The sequence below is a fragment of the Gavialis gangeticus genome, unplaced genomic scaffold, assembly GCF_001723915.1.
Source record: "Gavialis gangeticus isolate Ggan-Ray unplaced genomic scaffold, GavGan_comp1, whole genome shotgun sequence".
NCBI lineage: Eukaryota > Metazoa > Chordata > Crocodylia > Gavialidae > Gavialis > Gavialis gangeticus.
In genome coordinates, this window is record NW_017729031.1 from 62,528,222 (window position 1) to 62,553,002 (window position 24,781).

At 44.2% G+C, this 24,781-nt stretch overlaps 1 long non-coding RNA gene across 1 annotated transcript in view; it reads right to left on the bottom strand.

Moving 5' to 3' along the window:
- Positions 1–6,263: 6,263 nt before the first annotated feature.
- Positions 6,264–24,781, bottom strand: part of LOC109301809 — a 38,753-nt gene continuing 20,235 nt past the window's right edge. Inside the window, exons 2-3 of the long non-coding RNA XR_002098633.1 lie at positions 17,316–17,350; positions 6,264–7,962 (exon numbers count right to left, since the gene is read on the bottom strand). This is a non-coding gene — a long non-coding RNA (uncharacterized LOC109301809). The remainder of the gene's footprint in view (positions 7,963–17,315; positions 17,351–24,781) is intronic.

Sequence of the window (24,781 nt, forward strand, 5' to 3'; positions counted from 1 at the left end):
TTGGAAGTGGTTCAGCTGGTACACCTGTCTGCATCCTCCCCTAAAGATTAACAATTTAGCATTGTCCCTAGTCTGGAAGATATGTGAGCTAGCCCCTGTCAATTGATGGCAGACATACTGAAGCATTCCATGATACGGCAATTCCATAATCAACTAGAAGCTGTAGATTGGATATGGAGAGTTTCCTCAAATCACCACATCTTGTCATTGTAGGAGTAAATTTGTATAAGGGTTGAGTAAAAAGCATTCAGCTATTTTCAAGAATGGAAACAGTGATAAAAACTGCGCCCCCCACACACAGATTTTTGGTATGGTGAAAAAAAAAGGCAAACTTTTAAAACAGATGCGTCTTGCAGTAGTCTCATGAAAATGTATTTTGACTGCTGTAAGCATTTCAAAAGTACAACATTTCATCATAAGATAAAAAACAACTCTTGGGTATAACTGCTAACATTCCACTGGCACCTCATACGTTGAATGGCAATTTCATATATGCTTATCATCTCTTAATGTTCAAGTAGGTCTCACCTAGACTAGAGTTTCTGGCTCTGTTTTAAAAGGAGTCAATTTATTTTCAATTAAGTTGGGCTAGTTAACATGATAGCCAACTACCTGAGCTCATGCTCCAAAAGAGTTAACACACAGGTAAGAAAAAGATGGGGTACAATAAAAAATAATATTCTCTCTCTTTTGTCTTCATTATCTCATTGTAATCTCATGGAAGGGGAAGGCTGGAGTTTACAAGTTTACTGAAGAAGTCAATTTAAAAGCAGTGTTTATGGAGGACAGTGTTGACTGAAAAAGTGGTTTCCAAGAGCAGAGTCTATAAGGGAGAAGGAAACGAAGGGATTGTTTTATAGGATTGGACAAAAGAGGGCGTCCAGAGGAATATGGATGAAGGAAATGAAATAGGTTAAGCATATCAGCTATGGGCAGGGGGGTTGGACCATATTTGAGAATCCAGACTTTGCACATTGCATTTGCTATTGCAGGCCAAGTGTGCAGTGATGATGTAGCAGTGTGCTGTGTTTATTAAAACAAAGAGGGAATTTACTTGAACTGTTGTTTAAGAAATCAGTCAGACATCACTGTACTCATATTTGTCAGAAAGTCAATGTGATACAAGGTTGTAATTGTACAACAATGTCAGTAATTTAACATGCACAGCATTCTTATCAATTGCTCAAACATTTGTGGTATGATCTTGAGTGTGTTCTAAATTACATGGATATTTTTTTCTTCCCAGCTCACTGTCATGGACTACTATAGTTTGTAACAAAGCTTAATTTATCTTATGTATCTGCTTTCAATTATTTCTTACTTTTTAATGGCAATTTTTAGCTGTTAATATTTATCTAATCCCTTCATTAACATACTACATAATTAGAATAATTCAAAGGGATCTTTTAGTCATTAATCACACCTGATATGCAGACACTACCACAAAGAACTGCAAAAATGGCCTCTTTTCTAAAAGCAGTCTTGTACTTAAACTTTTTTCTTAAACAATGTTAAACACAATTTGTCAAAGTAGGTGGTTTCCAGTTCCCAGTTAAAAATGAATGGAGGAATAGGTGAAGTGCCATGTATAGCAACATATCAATTGTTGAACTCAGAGTTCTCTAACCAGTACCAAACAAAGTGATGACACTGACAATGTCACCAAGCACCTTAAAAATCTATGAGGGCTTGATCCTGCTAATCAAATTTAACAGGGCAACTGTGACAAAGGTTTCTACAGTCTAAAGTAACAGACAAAAATGCAAGCAGATAATACACTTACTGATGAAAGGGTAGGACAAAAGTTTCATTTTTTGGTGATAGGGGTTGTGGAGAGAACTATTAAAATACTTTGCTGAAGAGCTTCATGGTAGTAGAGTATTAGGGTAGAAATATGACGCAAAGATCAGGAGGAAAATGTCTATTAAGGGTTGATTAGAAAGATGCAATTGTGGAAGAAAGATATGAAATAGTGGGGTGTGTGGGGAGGCACTAGGGGTGTGCAAAATGGATTGTATTCAATTGGGATTCAGATTTGGCCCAAATCAGGGACAGTGATTTGATTTGTTGATTCGGATCACTGTCCCCAATTTGATTTGGCCGAATCCAAATCTGAAGATTTAATGCTGATTCAGAAAATCAGCGATTCAGCCATAGAACAGCTTTAAATGTTTTTTCTACATACTTCAAGGTACTAGGCATGGCTCGTGAATGCTGTGATGGTGGGGTGGATGGAGCATCCCACAGGAGCATGGAGGGCCCCTCCATGCGCTCGGTGATGAACCCGGAAGTGGAGCAGAAGCACTTTCGGTCCACTTCCAGGTTTGCCAGGGAGTGCACTGGGGACCCCCCTCACACCCCGCCCCCCAGCACAGTGATCAGCCATAAGGGGACCCTGGCTGCCCACCTAGACCCAGGAGGCACCAGTTGCTGAGCCAGGGGGTTGGGGAAGGCCCCCCAGCATGCTCCCTGATAGATCTGGAGATGGACCAGAAGTGCTTCTGGTCCACTTCTGGGTCTGCTGTTGAGTGTGTTGGAGACCCCCCCCCCACTGCTGTGGGACGCTCCATCTGCCCCAGCATCTCAGCATTCATGAACCGCCTGGTATCTTGAGGTATGTAGAAAAAACATTTAAAGCTGTGTCTACATTCAAATCACTGAATCTTTCCAAATCTCTCCGAATCGGTTCAGAGAGATTAAAGGTTCTCTTGATTCGATTCAGATTCAGAGATTTGGCCACTGAATTGGGCCAAATCTACACTGAATCGAATCAGGGACCGAAGCTTTGCACAGCCCTAGGGGAAACCCAACTCTGATCCACTAAAGTAGGAAAATAATTTAAGACAGCAGAGGTAGAAGTTAATTTACTTGATGTCATTTTAGTTTATGATACTTTACCCCCAACCTTTCAGGCAAGGCTGCATTTGCTTCTTTCCTAGACTAGAGGTAAAACATTTTGTGCCCCAAATCTTGCCTAACCTCTCTCCCAGCTGTACAGTTGCTCCAATAAAAATATATTACTTCACTTCACCAATTTTCCTGTTGGCTTATTCCCTGCACCACCATAGCAACACTACCACCACTTCTAGCAATTACTGATGCAGTTTCAGAACACACTGCATATCCTTCTTCAGCATTAGGGAAAAGGAGACACATTGTCCTGGTGTTTTTCCAGAGTAAGCCAGTCAAGGTTTGTTATCTTTATTTGCCATTTAAAAGAAACAGAGCAAATAAATTTTCCTTAGTCTTGAAAGACTTCTGTGTAGCACCCTTTGATTATGGCATAGCTCAGGAAATGTATTTTAGTTTCCAAAAGGACTCTAACATATATTTCTTCATCAAGAAATCACCACTTTTTAATGGTGCTGACAGCATCAACATACTAGCATTTGTCTTCTTTAATAGACACTTTTGTGGCTTGGTGATACTTGCAAATTAGTTTAACATAAACAAGGTTGTGTGAAATGTCACAAGGAAACTGATAACTATTGAAGTTAGAAGTTTTGATGCTAGGGTGCAGCACATGTCACATTTATTCCTATCTAACCTACATTGACTTGTATACTGATGTAAGTTATAATGGTGGCAGGAATGGACAGACAACCATCTTTCCCCAGGTAGCTCCTTGCAATAAGCTGTATTAAAGTGCCTCACCAGCATGTGGTAAGGGAACCAGTAACCTTTGTGCATTGAACAAAGGCCTATCCTGGGATAAAACTGACTGATGCTACAGACAGATGTGTACACCTGTGTTATTCACATCAGTATCTAGTTACTACTAATGGTCCAATGAAGTAACCTACATTTTCTCAGATTGAAGTTACTTATTGTATGCCTGATATCTGCTCCACATATATGCTGTTGTGTAGGCAGATTACATCTTTACTCTTTACCTTCAAGATGTAAAGATACTGAGTATGTACACCTCCTATTGCAACTTTGCAACAAGTGGTCTGTAACAGGGAACCCTAGCCCTGTCACCAGAAAGCAGGCCAGAACTTTCTGGGCACAGGGTGCTGATAAGGAAGGGGTTAAATCCTGAGCCTGGCCAGCTAGTCAGCTGTCCGGAAGGGGCAGGACTATAAAAACCCTGGGCAGAGTGGCAGTAAGGTGGGGACAGCAGCCAAAGGGGAAGGAGTGCCTCTGAGAACTCCATGGAGAAGCTGGGTGAGCGGTCCAAAGGCGGGAACTACAGAAGCCGCACCACAGCAAGGACTGCAGCTGATGGAATGGAGCTGAGGCATGAACCCTGCAAATGTAAGCAGACCTGCTGCTTTGCTGGATCATATTGGTTGGTGACAGTTATTATTTTTTCCTTTTTTTTTTTTTTTTTGATTATTGAATAACACCAGTGGTTTGGGTGAGGCTATTAGGGGAAGGTGGAGGCCTCATTTTGGGGACCCCGGCACCAGCGAGGGTGTGGCTTTTGGGGTGGCACAGACCCTGGCACCTGAAGGTGTGATCTTAAAAGGGCCAGGGAGGTTTGGTGCACCTGGGGTGCAATTTTATTTTGTTTTATTTTATTTTATTTTTTTGGATTGAGAGGGTGCGAGTTCAGGGTTGTCCCCTGGTTTTGAACTTGTGACCCTCTAGCTGTGGGGCCGGAGCCTGGACCTCTGGGCTGGGGCTCCAGATTGGAGCAGGAAGGGGGGCCATGAGCCTCAAGACACCAGAAAATGCTAGAGCCTTGGAGTCAAACCCAGCTTAGTGGGTTTAGATGGGGAGGCCTAGCTAGAGAAAAACAGGGGTCAGGCCCAAGTAGGTGAACGGTCCCAACATGCATGATACAATAAGCAGTCTCCCACTCGCAAGAACATCATCATAATAATTTCCATCAAGACGTGGCAGGAGAGTATAGGGCAGGACATAAGAACTCCTAAGAAAGCTCCAAAGGCGCCCCACATAAAACGTGGATTACCAAGGAAGATGGCACTGGGGAGGACGACCTGTTACATGGTCCAAATTAATAAAACTGCTTCAAAAATGGTGATTTCCTTCTCTGACTAGTAGGATTACAGCAAAGTAAAAAAACTTATTTTCAATACATTAGTAAGAGAAAATTTTTGTTAAAAAACCAATTGTATTTATACATACTACTTAATTATAATAGTCCTGATTAACTAGCTCTATACAAGGTAATTCTGTGGAAATATCTGGACACCCCACATTCTCTATTGTATTTATCTTTAGACCACTCTTTTGAAGTAGGGCATTTTACAAAAGGGAAATTGAGGAAAAGAGAGATGAATGGTTAGCTTCTCAAAAGGACATATATTGCAACACTGAGCAAGAAAACACCTGGCTCCCATAGCAGAATCCATAGCACTGATTTAGGCACCTAAGCTCCCTATACAATAGAAGGGTAGAGTCAGTAGCATTGGGGCAAGTGAGCCACCAGCCCCAGGTGTCAGTTTAGAGCGGGTACCATTCTGGTGCTCCCTACCATCCCTAAAGCAACCTTGCACCACACAGCTGGAGGAGCTGGGCTGGAGCATATCTGCACCATTCAGCCAGAGGATCTGCATGCTGAGATACCCCGGGCAGGCAAGACCAGCCTCCTTTCCTTCTTCCACATAGGGGAGTTTTGCCCAAGATGCAGAACTCATTAGTTCCATCTCTGGGTAGGGTTAGACACTTCCTGAGAACAGATTAGTAACAAGTAGCCAACTTAGTGTCAGCTATTTAAGCGAGCCAGTGGAAGCTCTGAAGAAAAGCTGTGGCTTAAATCTTAACCACTGGGGCATTTGTAGACTAACTCAATTCAGGGCAATTCTGCCTTTCCACCCACACTCAGAGGAGGATACAGCACAGCCTTTCCCTTGTCTACATTTTACAAGTAGTTAGAGCACTCAACCATGGAAACTGGTAAAAAATGGGAGCCTATACATGTGCTCTGATGCGTTCTGATTAGAACATGTTGGAGCCAAGTCTGGTAATTAGAACACTCCAGCGTGCTTCAGCGTCTTGTGTATTCAGTGTCCCACATTTCAAAATGGTGGGAGGGGCACTTTAACAAAAGCTCATTGAACAAGCTTTAGTTAAAGTGTCCCCATGGCCATTTTGAAATGTGGAACACTGAATACACAAGACACTGCTGCATTTTAATTAGAGTGGCTCTTAGTGGCTCTTCTGAGAGCCACTCAACTGAAAATGCCTCTCCACCCCCACCCCAGAGCATGTGTATAGGCACCCAATGCCTTCTTCAGACTGAGGTGATTCAAACTCGTATTTCCCTCCTTGCAGGAAAATACTTTAACCAACAGGCTGCTAGCTGTTTTGAAGTGCAGGCCTGTTCTGTTTCTCTTCTTGAATCGGTTCCATTCTGCAGCAAAGAATTCAAACTTCACTGGACAAGAAAGAGCAAGCAAGAGGGATCACAACTCACTAGCTCGATGGTTAGGTTAGGTAAAGTTAGTACACTGTCTTGAGTTCTGGATTCTGCTTACACATTTAACTTAGTCCTTGGTTAAAGTGTAATGATTACGAAGTAGAATAATGAGGGTGATAGTTCTAGTCCCAGATCTGGCACTGATTTGCTTGTGTAATTCACTTAATATTGGTGTCAATTTCTCTGTCTCTAAATTGAGGACCATCATATATCTCCTAGCTGTTTTTAGTTAACGTGTCAAACATTTTCAAACTGAAGTGTTAATTTGCTTTCACATAATTCATATGACTGGAGAAGGGAACACATAGCAGTGAGAAAGCATTATATCCATATTACTAGTTTATACAGCAGTTATATTTAATAGTGAGTTTGTGTGATTTTAAAGATTCTGGAAGATTGATGTTAATCTTAAACTTGTTCACACATCTTTGGCCCTGCACTTCCAGTCTAAATCAATCTTTATTATGTCTTCTTCAGTCATCACAACTATAATCTTAGAATGGAAGTTGCTGCTTTTTTATCAGCATGTCTTTGTTATAAAATAAAATAAAATAAAAAGCAGTGACAATACCATGATTTTGATAGTGAGGATGCAAGCAATACTGAAGAGACAAGATCACTTCCAGTTCTTAATATTAAATGCTGCAAAATGAAAACATGATAGAGTCTTTTCATAGTTAGATTTTACTATCATCAATTTTATCATCAAGGTCAAGTGGCTGTGTGTAAAACTAGCTGAGAGCTGAGATGGACATGTGTTAAACTGCACTGGAAATTCAAACATGGATCTGACACTGCACCCTTCCAGAGAAACTGATATCCAACACACTGTTCTCAAGAGTCATGATTCTGCTATTCAGTGCTATTAGGAACTCTCCTAATTAGAATATGTGTTGCTAGAGTTAAGTACCTGTCTATACATTTCACTTAATCTTAAATGCTTATTTTTAAGAGTTCATATCTAGAATATAAAAATTATCTTTAAGTTTAAAACATGATATGAAAGGCAAAGGCAGGAGCTGTAAAGTTTAGGTAGAAGGTAAGAGGCAAACAAAGAGAGGTCTACTTTGACTTCTGGAAAATTCCAGTCAATTTTTTCAAAGAATTCACTAGTGCTTTTGGGTACCTAACATATACTTAAAATCCAGAGCCCAGCATCTTCATCTCATGGGACTTTTAACAATTTCTTCAAGCCCCTGAGCAGGGCTGGCTAATTTTCTTTTAAAATGTAGAAGAAGGTGGTGGTTGTGCTCACCTTTTGTGTAACAGAACTTACTCAGGAAGTGTGCACTCAGGTTCAATGTTTTCTCCAACTCAAGGAGGCTAAATTCACACTTCAAGGAGAGTGCTTTAGTAGGGTCACTCTCCACTCTTCCTGATGAATCTGTATCACTGTGCAGAAAGGGGACAAGGAGCTTGGTTGGGGAACTCATTGGGGAAGAAGAAATCTTTGTATTTCCTGCTTAAGAAGGTTGGATCATCAGGCTCCTGGTGCAGGCAATTCCCTTGTAGCTTCAGCTGCTTCTGATTGCCAAAAAGAGGACCTGTCCTGCCCTTTTGTAACCTTCCAGTGTCTGCAAAGGTGAATATATTTGAAAGCATGATAACATGACTATAATTCGTGAATGTTTCGGAAGTATTTTGTTCAAAGATTGCAACAGTCAGACACTTTGGGAATCATGGAATTGCAATAATAGCAGTAACTGACAACATACTATAGTTTGAGCATAGGAAATTACTAGAATTTGCTAAACTTTATGATAGTGTCAGAGTAATGATGCAGCTAGGATGGTCCAGATTTTTCCTGAGGCAATGATATCTTAGCATGGTATCTTTTATTGGACTACTATGTAGATATAGTTGTAGACATAGTTGCTCAATAAAAGATATCACTCTAAAAATACTTGTCTTCTGTTAAAAGTCATGATCATAATGAGCTATCTAGTCCTAGCTATCCTCAAAAGCCAATGAAGTATCTTAAAGTGTAGTATGTATGATGAAGAATTTGAAAACAAACAAACAATGGATGCAAAAGAAGAACTATCTTTAACTATCACTCTGGACTGTGGAAAGCTACCTGCTGAACTCCTCTGTAACAGACATACACATACTTGATCTCAAACAAAAGGAAAGGTTGATGAGGGAATCCATAATAGTGAGGAAAAGACTAAGAAAGCATGAGCAAACTATTACAAAAGAACAAGACTACTGCTATAGGTAAAAATGTTGGCTGTGGGAATTTGGCAAGGTTGGCACTGCCCACACAAAGCTACAGTGATCAAAGAAATCTCCTGGATTATATTATCTCAATCAGAAGATTGAGGGTTCATGTCCCTTCATGGCTGCTTTATCCACAAGAGAAGGCTAAGGGGGGACCTGGTGACTGTCTATAGACTCACTAGGGGGGACCAGAAGGGTTTGGGGGAGACGCTGTTTCCCCTAGCGCCCGCTGGCATAACAAGGAGTAATGGGCACAAGCTGATGGAGAGGAGGTATAGATTGGACATCCGCAAAAACTACTTCACGGTTAGGGCGGCTAGGAGCTGGAACCAACTTCCAAGGGAAGTGGTGCTGGCCCCTACCCTGGGGGTCTTTAAGAAGAGGCTGGATGCCTACCTGGCTGGACTCGTTTGAGTCCCGTTTCTCTTTTTGGGGTTTTTTGTTGTTCTCCCGCCCTGGCGGGGGGTCAGGCTAGAAGATCTACTAGGTCCCTTCCGACCCTTAATCTATGAATCTATGAAACTATGAATCTTCCTAAATGAAGGCAATAATTGTACAAAGAATTCAGAAGCATCTGCTGAAAACACCTGAACACTTGGCAGAGACAAGTGAAGTGAGAACAGACACAGAGGCTGAAAATAATTTACAAACTGATCCCATTATTGACTGTGAGACTGAACAGCCTGTCACCGATAAGGTCCTGCCTAAAGAGGTTTTGTAATATAGCAGATTGAGAAGCTTGCTGAAATGCCTAAGAGACTTATCAAGACATGTTAAGTTAGTGTTAAAGCAACCTGAAAGGTTGTTAAAGTCAGTTATTGTTTTTGTTATAGCTTGTCAGTTCAATTTAACAATGTCTTAGTTGGAAAATTTTGAAATGGATCCAAAGAAGGGAAAGTGTGTGACAGAATAAATCCTCCAGAAACTGTAAAGGTGCCCCACTTCCTGTATGCTGTTATCTAGGCTTTGTGAACTTCCTGTAAGGCACTGACAAGGGAAAAGGCATGTCTACACTGCAGTCACCGAAATGATTGCAATGTAGCACAGAGAAAATGATGTTAGCTAGCCTGGATATCAGTAGCAGACTGGCTGTGGCACTATGGAGTGTAGCATGAACTAGTTTACCCTGCTGGGAAATGTACCCTCATACAAAAGGACACATAGGCCCCTGTCAGGTGTTACACTAATTACTCAATTAACTGATTAATTATCATTTTAAGTAGTGACCAGCCACATGTTCATTCAGTTAATGGCATGATAAAATGGGGAATAAGCCACAAAGTTATTACACAAAATGTGTAATAACTTCATGGCTGGTTCCTATCATGCCTTTAATTATACATGTGGCCAGCAGTCTCAGCCTCTGGAGCACACTAGAGCCCTTCAAGCTTCCTGCATGCTCCAGAGGCTGGGCGCATTGGTCAGCTGGCTGGGACTTCCAGCCAGGGGAGATTTACAAACTGTCATGAACTCCCCTGGCTGGAAGCCCCACTCAGCTTACCAGCACTTCCCTGGGGTATCCCAGCTGGGGGAATGCATCAAAGTCAAATCCCTGGTCAGGGCTCCTAGCTGGGTGAATACAGGGAGCCAAGCTTGCTGGAGCAGGGGGAGTCTGGGATCATGGATCCCAGGCTCCCCCTGCAGTAGTATTATGGTACAATGCAATCAGATGCTTGATCCCACAATTGTGCCTCCTGTCATGCATATGTGGCACCATGCCTTTAATTTAATGTTTGTCAGTGGCCCTAGTCATTGGTCATAGCAAGGGAATAGGAAGCAGTTTGTTACCCTTTTCTATATGTATCACTTTGTAATATAAGGCTGTTTTAAAGATAAACACTTTATTTAAAACCTGTAGTACAGGGGCCACATCCACATTGACCAGTGTTTGTATGGACATAATTGTTTGTATCTGCAATTAAGAAAAATACAGAAATCTGTAACAAGCTCTTTCACAATGGGTGCATCTACACGTGCAATTAGTGTACATAAATAAACTCTGGATCTTATTGCTTTGGAGTGTTTTTCTTCCAAGTGCCTGGAGTTATTTGCTCTCAGAAGCATGTTCAAATGTTTATTCACACAGCAGATGGAGCCCAGCCAGAGCAGCTCTAGCTGGCAGGGGGCCCTGGGGATCAGCCTGCCAGCCTGGGGCTGCTCCAACACTGCTCAGCGTGCTGTGGAGGAGCTGGCTGGGCCATGAGGGTGTTTCAGTGTGGGGCTAGCCAGCAGGTATCCCTGGCACTGAAGCACTCTTGTGCCCCAGCCATCTGGTCAGCCTCTACACCTGCATTACTGTGTATGAATAAACTCAGGAGCAGGGTTAGTACTAGTATTTACAAGTACTACCTTGCTAAGGAGTTTATTAGTTTTGTGCGCCCTAATAGGGATGCATGTGTAAACACTGAGACATTTGCTATGCAGTTAATTAGGCAACTATGCAGTAAATATCTCGTATAGACCAGTCCACTGAGGACTAGATGTGCAATCCAAGGCCAAGTAATTTATCTTAAAAAAATAGTACCACATCACTTTGTATAGTGAATATAGATGATCGCTTTTTTTAAGGATTGAAGCTAGCTCAGCCATAAACAGAGGTATGGACATAGGAAGAACTTTTCAGGGGATAAGGGGGTGTAGAAGAGGATGAGGCTTTACCTGTTACTGGTTGCTTTGTGGTAACTGCCTTTGTGCACATTCTTATCCCAATGTAAGTAGAAACAGAACTTAGTTCTCTTTGATTGTGGGCGGATTATGAGCAGCTTCTACTAATGTCAATGAAAGTTACGAGTATCCTGCAGGGCAAAAACTGACCAGTTTGTAAGTGTCATGGAATTGCATAGAGAGAACATTAACAGCATGCTACAATTCTCAGATGTCCCCTAAGCACTAGGCTATCTGCCAAGAGAATAACACATTAGACAGACACATCAATAATTCCTGTCTGTCATGGATCTTCAGAAAAATCCCATTTGCCTCAACATCCATTCAAATTGCACCTTACTTTATAGGAATTTGCAACTTTCATTTCATATTTATATTACAGTAGGTTGTGGAGGCATACATCAGAATTAGGTTCCTGCTGGCACTATACAAACACAAATGTAGTTGCAGGTCTCTGCTCCAAGAAAAACTGGAATATCTTGAATGAACAGAACCACCAACAGACTGGTTCAATTCCCTGGTTGTAAATGAACAACCAAATGAGGTATGCATGTGTATTTATCCACACGATTTAACTGAAGTCATAAAATGTGAACATTAACCAATAAAAATAGTATATTCTCAACTCCAGATGTAGCATTTTAGCGTGTAAAATTAGATGAGCCAAGCTCCAAGCTAGTGACTTGTAATATACCATTTGGATGTGATGAATTAAACTGAATACTGTTGAGTATGCCATCTAAATGCCTTTTGCTGTTCTGCTGCTAAGGTATTTCAAAGACCTGGGTGGGGGAGATGGCAGTAAGGTCCAAAGGCTAATGTTTTCTACTGGGAATCAAGAAAATTGGATTCTACCTACTGCCTTTGCTATTTAAGCTGGCCATTCTATTATGCAGTTTGGGGCAAGCCACAGCACTTCCCTGCATATCAGTTTCTGAGGATTTGCTTAATAATGTATGTCTTACCCAGGTAATCACCTTTAGATTTATATGATAAAATACAAGACTGTGCTAACTCTCCTATTACGGCTAAGATTGACAATGCCTTTCTTTTTAAAGGGCTATTCTTCCAGTTCTCTAAAGCTTCCCTGCTTCTCCAGGTAGTACTAAAATTTGCTTTGATGCCTGGGGCTTTGAGTTAAAAGATTCAAATTTGGCCCTTTGTTTCTGCACCTCAGAAGCCTCTCAGGGGAAAACAGTGTTTCACAACCTCTGTCTCTCAACTCCCCCACCCTGCCCTGCTGAGGTTCACACCATACTCTAATCATCTTTCCAACCGGTTACAGTCACTTACTATTCATATTGGCTAGTGAATGATAAGTCGACCATAAGGAAATCCAGGACACTTCCCCCCCTCTCACCTCTGCTCTCCAAAGTCAATGGTGTTGCTGGAGGCTGAGGTGGGGGTGGGGTGGCATGGTGTGCTGGGCAGGTGGGCGAGCAGGTAGCAGTGTCTGCCTGCCCAATTGCTTGGCATACCATACTACTCTGCATTGCTCTGCCTCCCTGCATTTCTGGGATGTTCATTTTAACTCTCACCAGCCAGCCTCCAAAATCTGGGACTGTCCTAGCTAAACCAGAACATATAGTAAGCAGTACTGAAAACATCATTAGCCAGTCACTGGATCAGTCATTTTGGACAGATTGCAGTGTGGAGAAAGACTATGAGGGATTTCAGCCAGACCATTTGAATGTGATCTTAGAACTAACCCTGAGCTATAACTAGACACTGTAAATTCCAGTTCCACTGTTGGCAAAATAGGTGAACGATCTGTAGACAAGTTACTATGATCTGCCTGTGATCCTTCTTTTGGGAAATATAATCTGAGTGCAGCTAATAAGCAAAAAAAAAGGATCCAATGATCTTTTAAAAAGAAAGCAGTCTACACGTGAATGCCTGTGGGAGTGGGGAGAGGATTATGGGCAGAGGAGTGGCAGGGCAGATGGAGCAGGGTTTGGGACTTTGGCATGGGGAAGGAGAAGGAATACATGAAAATGGATGGTAGAGTGATAACTGTGTGTTTGGGGGCGGGGGTTCATAGTTGGTAGGGTCGGAAGGGACCTTAGCAGATCATCTAGTCCGACCCCTGCCATGGGCAGGAAAGAGTACTGGGGTCAAAAGACCCTGGCTAGATGTCTATCTAGCCTTCTTTTGAAGACCCCCAGGGTAGGAGCGAGTACCACTTCCCTTGGAAGTTGATTCCAGATCCTAGCTGCCCTGACTGTGAAGTAGTGCCTCCTGATATCTAGCCTGAATCTACTCTTGGTCAACTTACGGCCATTATTCCTCATTACTCCCAGTAGTGCTCGGGGGAACAGGGACTCTCCCATTGCCTGCTGGTATCCCTTGGCCAGTTTGTAGATGGCCACTAGATCCCCCCTCAGCCTTCTCTTGTGGAGGTTGAACAGGTTCAGGTCCCGTAGCCTCTCCTCGTAGGGCCTGCTCTGCTGCCCCCTCATCATGCAAGTGGCCCTCCTCTGGACCCTCTCCATGCTGTCCACATCCCTCCTGAAGTTTGGCGACTAGAACTGAACACAGTATCCCAACTGCGGTCTGACTAGTGTTGCGTAGAGGGGGATGATCACCTCCTTGGACCTGTTTGTGATGCATCTGTAGACCTACCTCAAATGAACCCATGTTGGTTGCCCCTAAGCATGATCTCCCCTGCTGGTCCCTTGCGGATGTGCTCCTGGATAATTTTCTCAAAGAGCTTCTCCAGGACTGAGGTAAGGCTAATGGGCCTGTAATTTCCTGGGTCCTCCTTCCTCCCTTTTTTGAAAATGAGGACCACATTGGCCCTTTTCCAGGGGTGGGGGGTTGGAAAGGGATTGTTGGCTCAGATTCACCCCTCCTATAGGATCTGTAGGTGTTAGGATCTGTAGGGGCCTTGCTGTCCCTGGGTACCTGAACCCCCTCCCTATTCCCCATATGAATAGGACCCAAATCAGTTTCTGGAGGGGTCTGAGCCCCTGGCCTTGCCCTCCTGATAGACTCCTGAGGCACAGCCCTCCTAGAAACAGCATTTCATTATTTTATTTTACCTGCCATTGTTTTTTCCCCAATATAGCTGGAGATCACACCATAGTTCTGATCATCATCAATCACTGCTATCAGGGTGTATAGGGAGATAATGTGTATGGTGGGCTCTGGAAGGTCTGAGCCCCTCTTCCAGCCCTTCATGGCTAGGATCTGCAGGGACCATGTCCCTCTAGGTGGGGAGCTGAGAACAGGCACACTTGGAGCATGTACTATGAACACAGTGCTGTGACTGGAGTGAGAAACTGAGATTAGGTATGCTAGGTCCATAACAGGATTACAAGCATTGACCCTAGGAAGGGGTGATGACAATCACCCACAGTGAGTTCACACAGCCCAGAACTATTGTTTCAGGCTCTGTTCATATCCATACACAGTTCTCATTCAGCTGAGAACATCTGAATGCACTGGGTGCAAATGGGTAAGACAAATCAGTCTTCTCTCACACTTAACAAGGAATAAAACTATCAAGCTCTTCAGTCATGGGCCTTGCATGCAGTTTCTCTTCCTTTCACTAACTCCACCAAATATTTCAAAGCTCAGTCATTTCCCACTCCACAATCAAAAGGCTAAAGGAACAGAGAGAACCGCTTCAGGCTCCATAGCTACATTAGCATTAGTGAGACATAGTGACTCATTAACTGCAAACCTAAGTGACAACTAACTCCTACAACAATAGTATTTTTATTTCTGTTAAATGTACTAGGACATTCATAGGTAATAAAAGTTCTTGGAAGATTGTCCTTCCAGAACACCAAATTAAGCAAAACTCAAAATCTTCAAAAACTGGGAAACAGTTAAGGTACCTACCAATGCAAGTATACTTCTGTTCTATTTGATCAGTGTGCCCATAAATCCATCTCTTGCGCTCTCTCTCTCTCTCTCTCACACACACACACACACACTCACTTTGCAGATAGTGTATATTAGGTAACAAGCAGGGCACATGACCACTGCAGAAAAGGTTACTCCTCTTCTTTTTAAGGAAATATTTGCATTTAGATGATCTGAATTCAATACTTGTGAGCCTGCTACCCAGGAGCAACTCCATGTCTGCTAAATTTTAAAACCCCTTCGCCCAGTATTCTGTCTAGCACTATACTTTCACTTACCCATCAAACCCACAGACTACTCCCACACCCCACCTTACTGATAACAATTTCCATGCCAGGAAGCATAAATACAACCTTCAGAAATAAGTGCTGAAATGATGTACACTGGATTCCTTGAAGTATGTAGGCATGCTTCCTTTGAGGACACACATAGGGAAGGGGAGTCAAATCTTCCTAGAGGGCAGAGCCCACACAAATCTTTTATTATGGTCACAGTTCTCCCAAGCAAACCCACCACCTAAAGCTGATACAGCGAACCCAGATGGACTGCATGTAGACAATGTCTGGTTTCTGTTGCCAACTCCAGAGGGTCATGTACCTTAACTCTATAGATCCTGGATTTCCAGGGTTGTGTGAAACTGAACTTAATAGTCTAAAAGTGCTGGCAAGGGCAACCTTAACTCTTGGTTACTGACAAAATACATGTTATTACGAAAGAGATCAGTGGATCTTTTCCCTTTTTTGCTGTCCGTTTGCTTCATCCAACTATCGCATCCTGTGTTAAGCTACGATTGTCAACTTTTCAGAGTGGGGGCTGTGTTCTGCTATGCCTTTAACAGTGTCTAATATGACTAGGCTAGAATCAGGCTGTGAACTCTATGAAATATTATTATTATACTGTATATATCTTTGGAGCACTCAAAGATGATGCAGGTATAGTACATGATGTTTAAACTTAGGTTAGGGCACTTATAGAATGCAGTGGAAGTACTGCAAGGTTTTGTAGAAAAGGGGTAACGGAGAGAAAAAATACTGAAAAATCAGGTATCAATGATAAGAGTAACAGGTTTGCCACACTGGACATAAGTTGAGCAGAGATAGCTTGACTGCAGACTCAGATAAAGGAGAGGAAGTAGCCAGAGTGTCAGCTCTGTTTCGTAAAGTACATCTACAGAGACAGATGGAAATGACAAACTTTGTGACAAACTTCACTGCAAATCCATCTCTAATCAACATGTCCTTAGTTGATAGAAAAGATGACAAAAGAGAAATATAAAGAAATATTTAAGCAAGAAAACACACATCACCAGTAAATTAATTTTAAAATGCTGGGATTTTATGAGTCAGTTGCATCTGTAAGCAGAAATGAACTACACTCATATTGAACAAGAGATGATACTGTACTTTTCAAAATTAATTAAATACACACAAAGGAAACATGTAGAAAGAGATCACATTGTTCTTGAAAAGATTTATGGCCAAGTTTTTAAAATCCTCAATCTAACATGACTCCCACCGACTTCAAATGGCACTTTTGTTAGATTAAGAATGACTGAATTTGCCCCTGTGTCTTCAGCAATCCCTAGAATTCAATTCATGGTGTTGAAGTTTCAAAAGATATCATCTTCATGTGAAATACGGAGATGATTAGGATTGTGACAGGTAAACTGGTAGGGCTGAAAAGAAGTCTGTACTGAGACTGAGCAGCAAATTCCCTTAGTTTTTGGGATGTGGCAGTAACTGACAATAAAAATGAGAATTTTAAATGGAATCTATACTAGCAGTATTTTGTGTCCTGAGCCTCTGGATCTAGAGAGAATACAGCTTCTTATAGAGCTTTACTAATGATGGGCTACCGGAGAAGGTGTGGTCACCTAGAAAGAAAATTACGTATAGTTCACAACCCTCACAGGGAAGTAGACAGGTAGACCTTATCCAGAAGTATTGGTGGTCATAGGAAAGTAGGGCTGGAAGGGACCTCACAAGGTCCATCCCCATGGATTGTTCCTTACCAAACCATCCCTGTGAAGTGTCTGTCCAACTTGCTCTTGAAAATGTCCAAGGATGGAGATTCCTTCCACAGCCTGTTCCAACGCTTGAACACCCTCACCGTTGAAAGTTATGTTTAATCTCCACACACACACACACACACACACACACACACACACACTTACCTGTATCCTATGCAACTTGATTTTTGAAGGGGAATCTAAAGGGAAAAAAAAAAGATTTTCAGTTTCTTCAGTAGAAGTGCATGAGTGACAACAGTTAGAGTGGAGCCTCTTGCTGGCCCCATGTACTTGTTAGAGCCTGTGGGCTGACCCACTGCACTGGTACCAGGGCCACACACTGACTTCAGAGCGATTTGCTAGGGGGGACCCAGCATACCAAGTCTGGGACTGGATGTTGGGTCTGGGGCTGGCCACTAGCTCTGGAATCTAATGCTGGGTCCAACCCTGCATGTTGTATCTGGGGCTGCAGGCTGAGTCCAGGACTATGCTGTGGTTCAGGAGCCATGTGCCATGTCTGACTTAGCATGTGGACCAGGAGCCAGCACACAATCCTGGACTCTGTGTGCAGGCTTCAGCCAGCACATGGTTGGGGAAGGGACTCACCACAGGTCCAGCAATTTTGCTGAAAAAGTTGCAGCAATTAATGCTGCCTACCACTCCAAACCTTCTGCCAAATTTCTGGACCTGTGGGGATCCCTTCTTTTCATCATATATAAAGTGCACCCCACTTTTCCCCTGCTGTTTTTAGGGAGAAAGAATAGGTTATATGTAAGAAAATACAAAAAATGTAATTTGCTACAACTGTTACTCCTAGTCTGGTCCCCTGTGGCCACTGATAAAAGTCTATCTCCATCCTCTATAATTACCCCTCAGGTATTCTCTTCTCCAAATAACCCTTCTTCTTTCAGCCTTTCCTCATAAGTCTTGCCCCTAATAATTTTTGTTGCTCTACTTTACAATCTGTTGACAACCTTCTTGAAGTGTGGGGCCTGAAACTAGACACAGTACTCTATGTGAGGCCTCAACAGTACTGAATAGAGTGGAAGAATTACTTCCCTTGATTTGCAAGTGATGCTCCTGTTAATACAACCTAGTATGCTATTGGCTTTTTTTGCAACAAGAGCACAGTGTTGGCTCAGAATCACCTTATGGTCTACTGGAACCCTCAGGTCCTTCTCTGCAGTACTGCAGCCTTGCCACTCATTTCCCAGTTTATATTTGTGCATGCAATTATTCCCCCTTCATGCAATTATTATGTGCATGTAGTTATTTACCATGCATATGATGCTTTCTGAGGTGCACTTTGCATGCAGCAAAATTTTTTTCATCAATATTCACAAATAATCATCTCAATCTCAGTCTTCAATATCACACATGTGCTATTTTCTGAATGTGGACTCAAAACATTTTGGACATTTATAAACATGCTCCAGGAGTGCGTGTGGGGTGGGGGTTGGGAAGGGCATCTTAATTACAGCAGCTCTGAGAGCTGCTCTAATTAAAGCTCCTGTAGTGTCACATGTATCAGCGTCCCTGCACTGAAAAATGGTGGCGGGGGTGCTTTAACTAAAGTTTGTTGAGCGAGCTTTAGTTAAAGCACCCCCACCACCATTTTTCAGCACATGACACTGATGCACATGACACTGGAGTGCAGTAATTATCATGCTCAAGCAGACTTGATTAATTGAGTAATTACAGCGCATTGAAGCAGCCTCGCTGCACATGTATAGGTGCCCTTTTATACTGATACAATGTGCACAAGTCATTGTAGTTTGGTGTAAAGTTACCCCGTGGAAAAAGGTAGTAGCCTCAGTGTATACTGCATATTTACAGTGGCACTCCGTTTCAGCTATGCCATGGGAATCTTTTGCTGAAGAGATTATCTCCACCCCACTTCCCCCCACCCCAGCATCCAGGGTCAAGGACAACTGTCTACTGTCTGGTACTCTGGGTAGGACACTCATCTGTCTGCTCATGATCCCAGTGTGAATTACACTGGTGTACAAACACAATATCGTTTACCATACAAGTGCCTGCATTCTGTGTTTCTAAAAGAGGGGGGAAAAGAAAATCCAAACCCAGGATTTTCAGTTGGTTCTTTAATTTCTTTTTGCAACAACCAGTACATAGACACATACAAGTTACTCTGAATTAAATAAATTATCAAAACTTCATTTGACAGCCAGTGCTGGGAGTTTCTTTGTCATCAAGGGCTATGTCAGACCTCTCAGAAAAAAGCTTATCTAGCATACAGTGGTTCTATACCATACAATAGGTTTCCTATCGGAAGACAAACAGTTAGGCACTGAGATGGAACAAGGGAGGAAGACAGAGATAAGTATTTTCTTCCTGCTTGTTCTTGGTAAAGGATTAGCCCATGAGGACAACTGTAATTTGACAATTGCAGTTTAACCACAAATATAGAGACTCAGAAAATGCCACATGCTTGGTGATTTTGCAGATAACATAACACATTTTTATCAACATCTGAGAAGAGATGTCCAGTGAAAAAGAGGCATCCATCATAAAGCAATATTATATCAGGACAAATGGCATTGGTCCTTTACACTTACAGACCCCAAAGTAATTGTTATGCTTGTGTAGGTGGGGAGAAGGTAGAAAACTTGGTTTTTAGCATAACCTACTCTTACTCAAGTCACAAATCTGCCCACAGGGTACTCCCAGAGCCATAAGTTTCTCCCTGCTGTCCTGCTGCAAGGAAGAGATCAAGGTTTGCCCTGGGGTAACACCTTATGCTTGCAATCCTCAGCTCCACTACCCTTACACTAGACCTCACAGTTGCAGCAGGGGAATCTCTGCCAGCTCCAGGTGGCTTCCTTTTGGGTTGTGAAAGAAATCTTAGGTCCGCCTTTCTGTAGAATTAGCATAGCCTAGAATGTCACTTGCCCAGAGATCACTCTTTACCACAGGTGAACAAAAAGGAAACAAGAAACCAGAAGGATTTATTATATAAGAAAAAAAATAATTATACCAGATAAACGGATGATAAGTTTGAAGATAGAACAAAAAGACAAGTAAAGTGTCATAGCAGAGCCACTGGCACAACTGTTTGAGCATGGTCCCAGAGGACTGGAAAAGGGACAATGTGGTCCCTATTTTCAGGAAGGGGAGGAAGGAGGATCCGAGTAATTATAGGCCAGTTAGTCTCACCTCTATGCTTGGGAAAACCTTTGAAAAAATTATCAAGGATCACATTTGTGAGAGCCCAGCAGGAAAAATAATGATGAAGGGCAACCAGCATAGGTTCATAGCAGGTAGATTCTGCCTGACTAACCTCATTTCTTTTTATGACCAGGTCACAAAATGCTTAGATGCAGGAGACGAGGTAGATGTCATCTACTTAGATTTTAAGAAGGCCTTTGATATAGTATGTCATACTAGTCTCACAAACAAACTGAGAGACTGTGACATAGATTAGTACATGGTCATGCGGGTGGCGAATTGGTTTAAGGGTCACACCCAGAGAGTGGTGGTGGACAGGTTGGTATCAACCTGGAGAGATGTGGGCAGTGGGGTCTCCCAAGGCTTGGTCCTTGGGCCAGTGTTATTCAATGTCTTCATCAGCGACTTGGATGAGGGTGTAGAGAGCACTCTGTCAAAATTTGTGGATGACATGAAATTATGGGGTAAAGTTAACACACTAGTGGGAAGGGATTGCATCCAGGTGGACTTGGACAGGTTGGAAAAGTGGGCAGAAAAGTGTAGGATGCATTTCAACAAAGACAAGTGCAAAGTGCCACATCTAGGGAGAAGGAATCACCAACACACCTATAAGCTAGGGGAAGACCTGCTGAGCAGCACAGCAGCAGAAAGGGATCTCAGAGTCATAGCTGACTCCAAGATGAACATGAGTCATCAGTGTGACAAAGTAATCAGTAAAGCTAACTGTACTTTATCATGCATTAGCAGGTGCATCATGAAAGATTCAGGGAGGTGATACTTCCCTTCTGTGAAACATTGGTCAGGCCTCAGTTGGAGTACTGTGTCCAGTTCTGGGCGCCACACTTCAAGAGATGTGGATAACCTTGAGAGGGTGCAGAGGAGGGCCACTCATATGGTTAGGGGCCCTATGGGGAGAGACTAAGGGACCTGGATCTCTTCAGCCTCTGCAAGAGAAGGCTGAAAGGTGATTTTGTGGCCATTTACAAATTCAGCAGGGTGGGGGCAGTAAGAAATTGGAGATGCTCTGTTTACCAGGACACCCCTTGGAATAACCAGGAATAATGGCTACAGACAGAGGGAAGATTTAGGTTGGACATCAGGAAGAACTTCTTTATGATAAGGATTGCCAGAATCTGGAATGGACTTCCAAGGGAGGTGATGATCTCCCCTACCTTGGGGGTCTTTAAGAAAAGACTGGACAAGCACCTGACTGGGGTAATATGACCCCAGCGCTCTTTCTGACCCAGGGCAGGGGGTCGGACTCAATGATCTATCAAGGTCCCTTCCAACCCTAACAACTATGAAACTATGAAAGTTTCTTACCTTCTCATCTGGCTCTCCTCTCCCCTTGAGAGTCCTGCCAGTGTTTTCAGAGATCAGGCTTTCTGCTGATTCTACCAGCCCTGACTCCTGGAGACCTGGACTCCTCCAAAACCTGAGTAAATCCAAAGACTAGGCAGATAGCCTCCAAAATAACCCCAAGCCAATGCCTCCCCATTTCTTCCCAATAGCATTGTGCCAATTCCTCATGAGCCCCAGTGACACAATTAGGGTAACCACCTGTCCCTAATTGGGCAGAACAGTCCCAAAATTGGATCATCAACTCCCGGTTCTGGGCTGCATAACTCTGGGACAGCACTTGTCCTGGACTCACAGTGTTATGCAGGGGTCCAGGTTTTCCATACGCCACAGAAAAACAGAAAATAGTGGGTGTCTCTTTGCAGTGTTACATCCTGCAGGGGACAGCTGGGGGCTGGGATGCAGGGGGTGCCATGGGCACACATTCATGTTGCCAGGAATACAGCCCCAGGCAGTGGTGGAGAGCAGCTCCCACAGCTGCCTGCAGGTAAGTATGGGAGGGGGGTAAGATTGAGACTTCCATGGTGAAGGAGGGAGTGGGGCTGGGGCTGGGGCTGGGGGTGCTACCCAGTCAGGGCAATGCATGGGGCTGGGGCAGGGAGCTGGCCAGAGCCAAGGGCAGCTCTTCTGGGAGGCGATGGGGGTGGGGGGCAGCTCCCCACCACTGTGCACGCTCCCAGAGAGGGAAGTACAAGGGGAACGGTCAAATGCCCCCCAATATTTGTGCGCAGGGCAGGGCAGATGCAGGCTGCCCACTGAGGGCTCAGGGCTTCCTGCCCTACCCTCCTCCTGAGAGCCCCACACCAGCTGTGCCACCATGGTGAGGTACCTCTGCCGGCTTGGCAGCAGCGAGGGCAGCAGTGGGGGCAGCAGCTGTGCCCCCCACTGCTGCCGGGCAGGCAGGGAGCACCTTGCAATGGCAGCACAGCTGGTGCAGGGGTCCCGGGGGAAGGGCAGCAGGGTGGGGAGCCCGAAGCCCACAAACTGCATCTTCAGCTCTGCTGCAGCCATGCCAAGGGGAGTGGGGTGGGGGAAGGGAAGACAAGGCAGGCATGTGTCCCAACTTTCCATTTTGAAAAGGTGGTCATCTTAGCAAAATTGGAAGAAATACTTAGCAATTTCACCTACTCATTTTTTCTTGAGTATGCATCCTGCAGTTCTCTCAGCTAAACCATGTCCAAACCATAAAGATATATACTGATACCATAACATAATCTATATGATAAAAATGACATAAATGGATATGGTATAACATTGTCTTTCCAATGAGACAACACATACAACATCACTGAAATAAACAATAGAAAATGTGCACAATATCCCACAAACCCCTTAAACATAGAGGGGTTCATGACAAGGACTGAGCAGAATAGAACATAAACTTTATTGCATCAGGGTAAATGTTCAATTGGTTCAAAATGCTGTTGGGCTCATTACTCACCTGGGCCCAACCTCATGCTAGAGTTCTCTCTTTATTACACTTAGAGTTTACTCTCTCTTGGAGATAGAGTCCAATTAAATGAACAGTTCTTCCAGGTATCTGGAGGTTTCAAAACTCTTTGATGGCCTTCTCTGCACTGTCTCCAGCCATCTCTAAGTTCTCTTTTAAAATCTCAATTCAGGGTTTATTTCAGGTGATCTTTGGCCCATATTGTGGTCCATGAACCCTAACCAAGCAGTAGTCATGCAGTATACTTCATATCCTTGTTTTGCTTTTTCCTGAGTTGCTCTGGCACTCTTATTTCCCCAGGGGGTTGAGGTGTTGTCTGCTTCTCCTCCAGTGGCAGATTGCAGGTAGGGGGAATACGCTGTGCCTCCTAGAGGTTGTTGGGGTCCCTCCAGGAGCTCTGCCTGGACAGTGCAACTCCAAACACAAATTTAGGGTAGACTTCTATGGCATAACACAATTTATGGTTAAATACTGCCTTCCTCTTATGTAAGACCCGAAGCAGAGGCAGGCGCAGCAGCAGCGGAGCCAGCAGTGGGGGCAGCAGCAGCTGATCCCCCTAAGGTAAGTGGGCAGAGGGACCAGACGCAGCTGAACTGGATCTGGAGGGGAAGCGCCTCAGATCCCTTTTAGTTGAGCCAGTAGGGAGCCGTGCCCCTAAGCCACGCCACACGAACAGAGTGCGCAAACAGGAGGTGGGCTAGGGGGGACTGTCCCCCCAAGCCAGGGAGCACCCCTGGGGTTCACCCCCGGGAAGCAGGCTCAGGAGGCACTGGATCCCCCCAGCAGGGGAGCGTAGGGGGTGGGACTGCCGGCAGGCACTTCCAGGAAGACCAGAGCACCTGATTGGCTTTGGGGCAGCAGCAGGAAATTCAAATCATGGCCATTAAAAGCCACGGTTTGATATAGCTTCAGGCACTTGGGAGCCAAGAGCACGGAGGAGAGGAGGGATCCAGGCACACATGTGTCCCACACACATGTGTGCCCCCTTACCTGACCCAAAGCCAGCAGCAAGGACAGCATCAGCTGATCCCCCTAAGGTAAGCGGGTAGAGGGACCGGACGCAGCTGAGCCAGATCCGAAGGAGAAGCCCCCCGGATCCCTTTTAGCTGAGCCAGTAGGGAGTCACGCTCCCGAGCCGTGCTGTGTGAACAGAGCACGCCGGTGGGTGAGCAGGAAGGGCCAGGAGGGAGACTCCTGCTAGGGCAGGGTGAAGCACCGTACTAAGCCATAAACAAGCAGCAACTCCTATGATGGTGTCGACATGGAGTGCTGCCAGGGCCCCTGCCTGGGGGGTACAGCCTACCTGGGGCTTGTCTGAGGCCTCCACCCAGACACAGTCCATGGGGGGGCTGGTGTCCCCCCACCCTCTGGCCTGCAGGAGTTGCCCAGCAAGGCCTTGGAGGACAGGGATTGGGGACCCCCACACCTGTCCTGCATGTGCCCGCCTTAGGACCCTGGAGACGCAGGTGAGGGAGCTCCAGGAGGAGGTTAGCAGGCTGAGGGGAATCAGGGAGATGGAGGATGAAATTGACGGCTATTTCCTTTTCCTGCAGAGTCACACACCCAAGGAAGAAGCACCTCGGGAAGTGCCCTCCACTGCAGAGTGGCAGATGGTCACCTCCAGAACCAGGGCTGC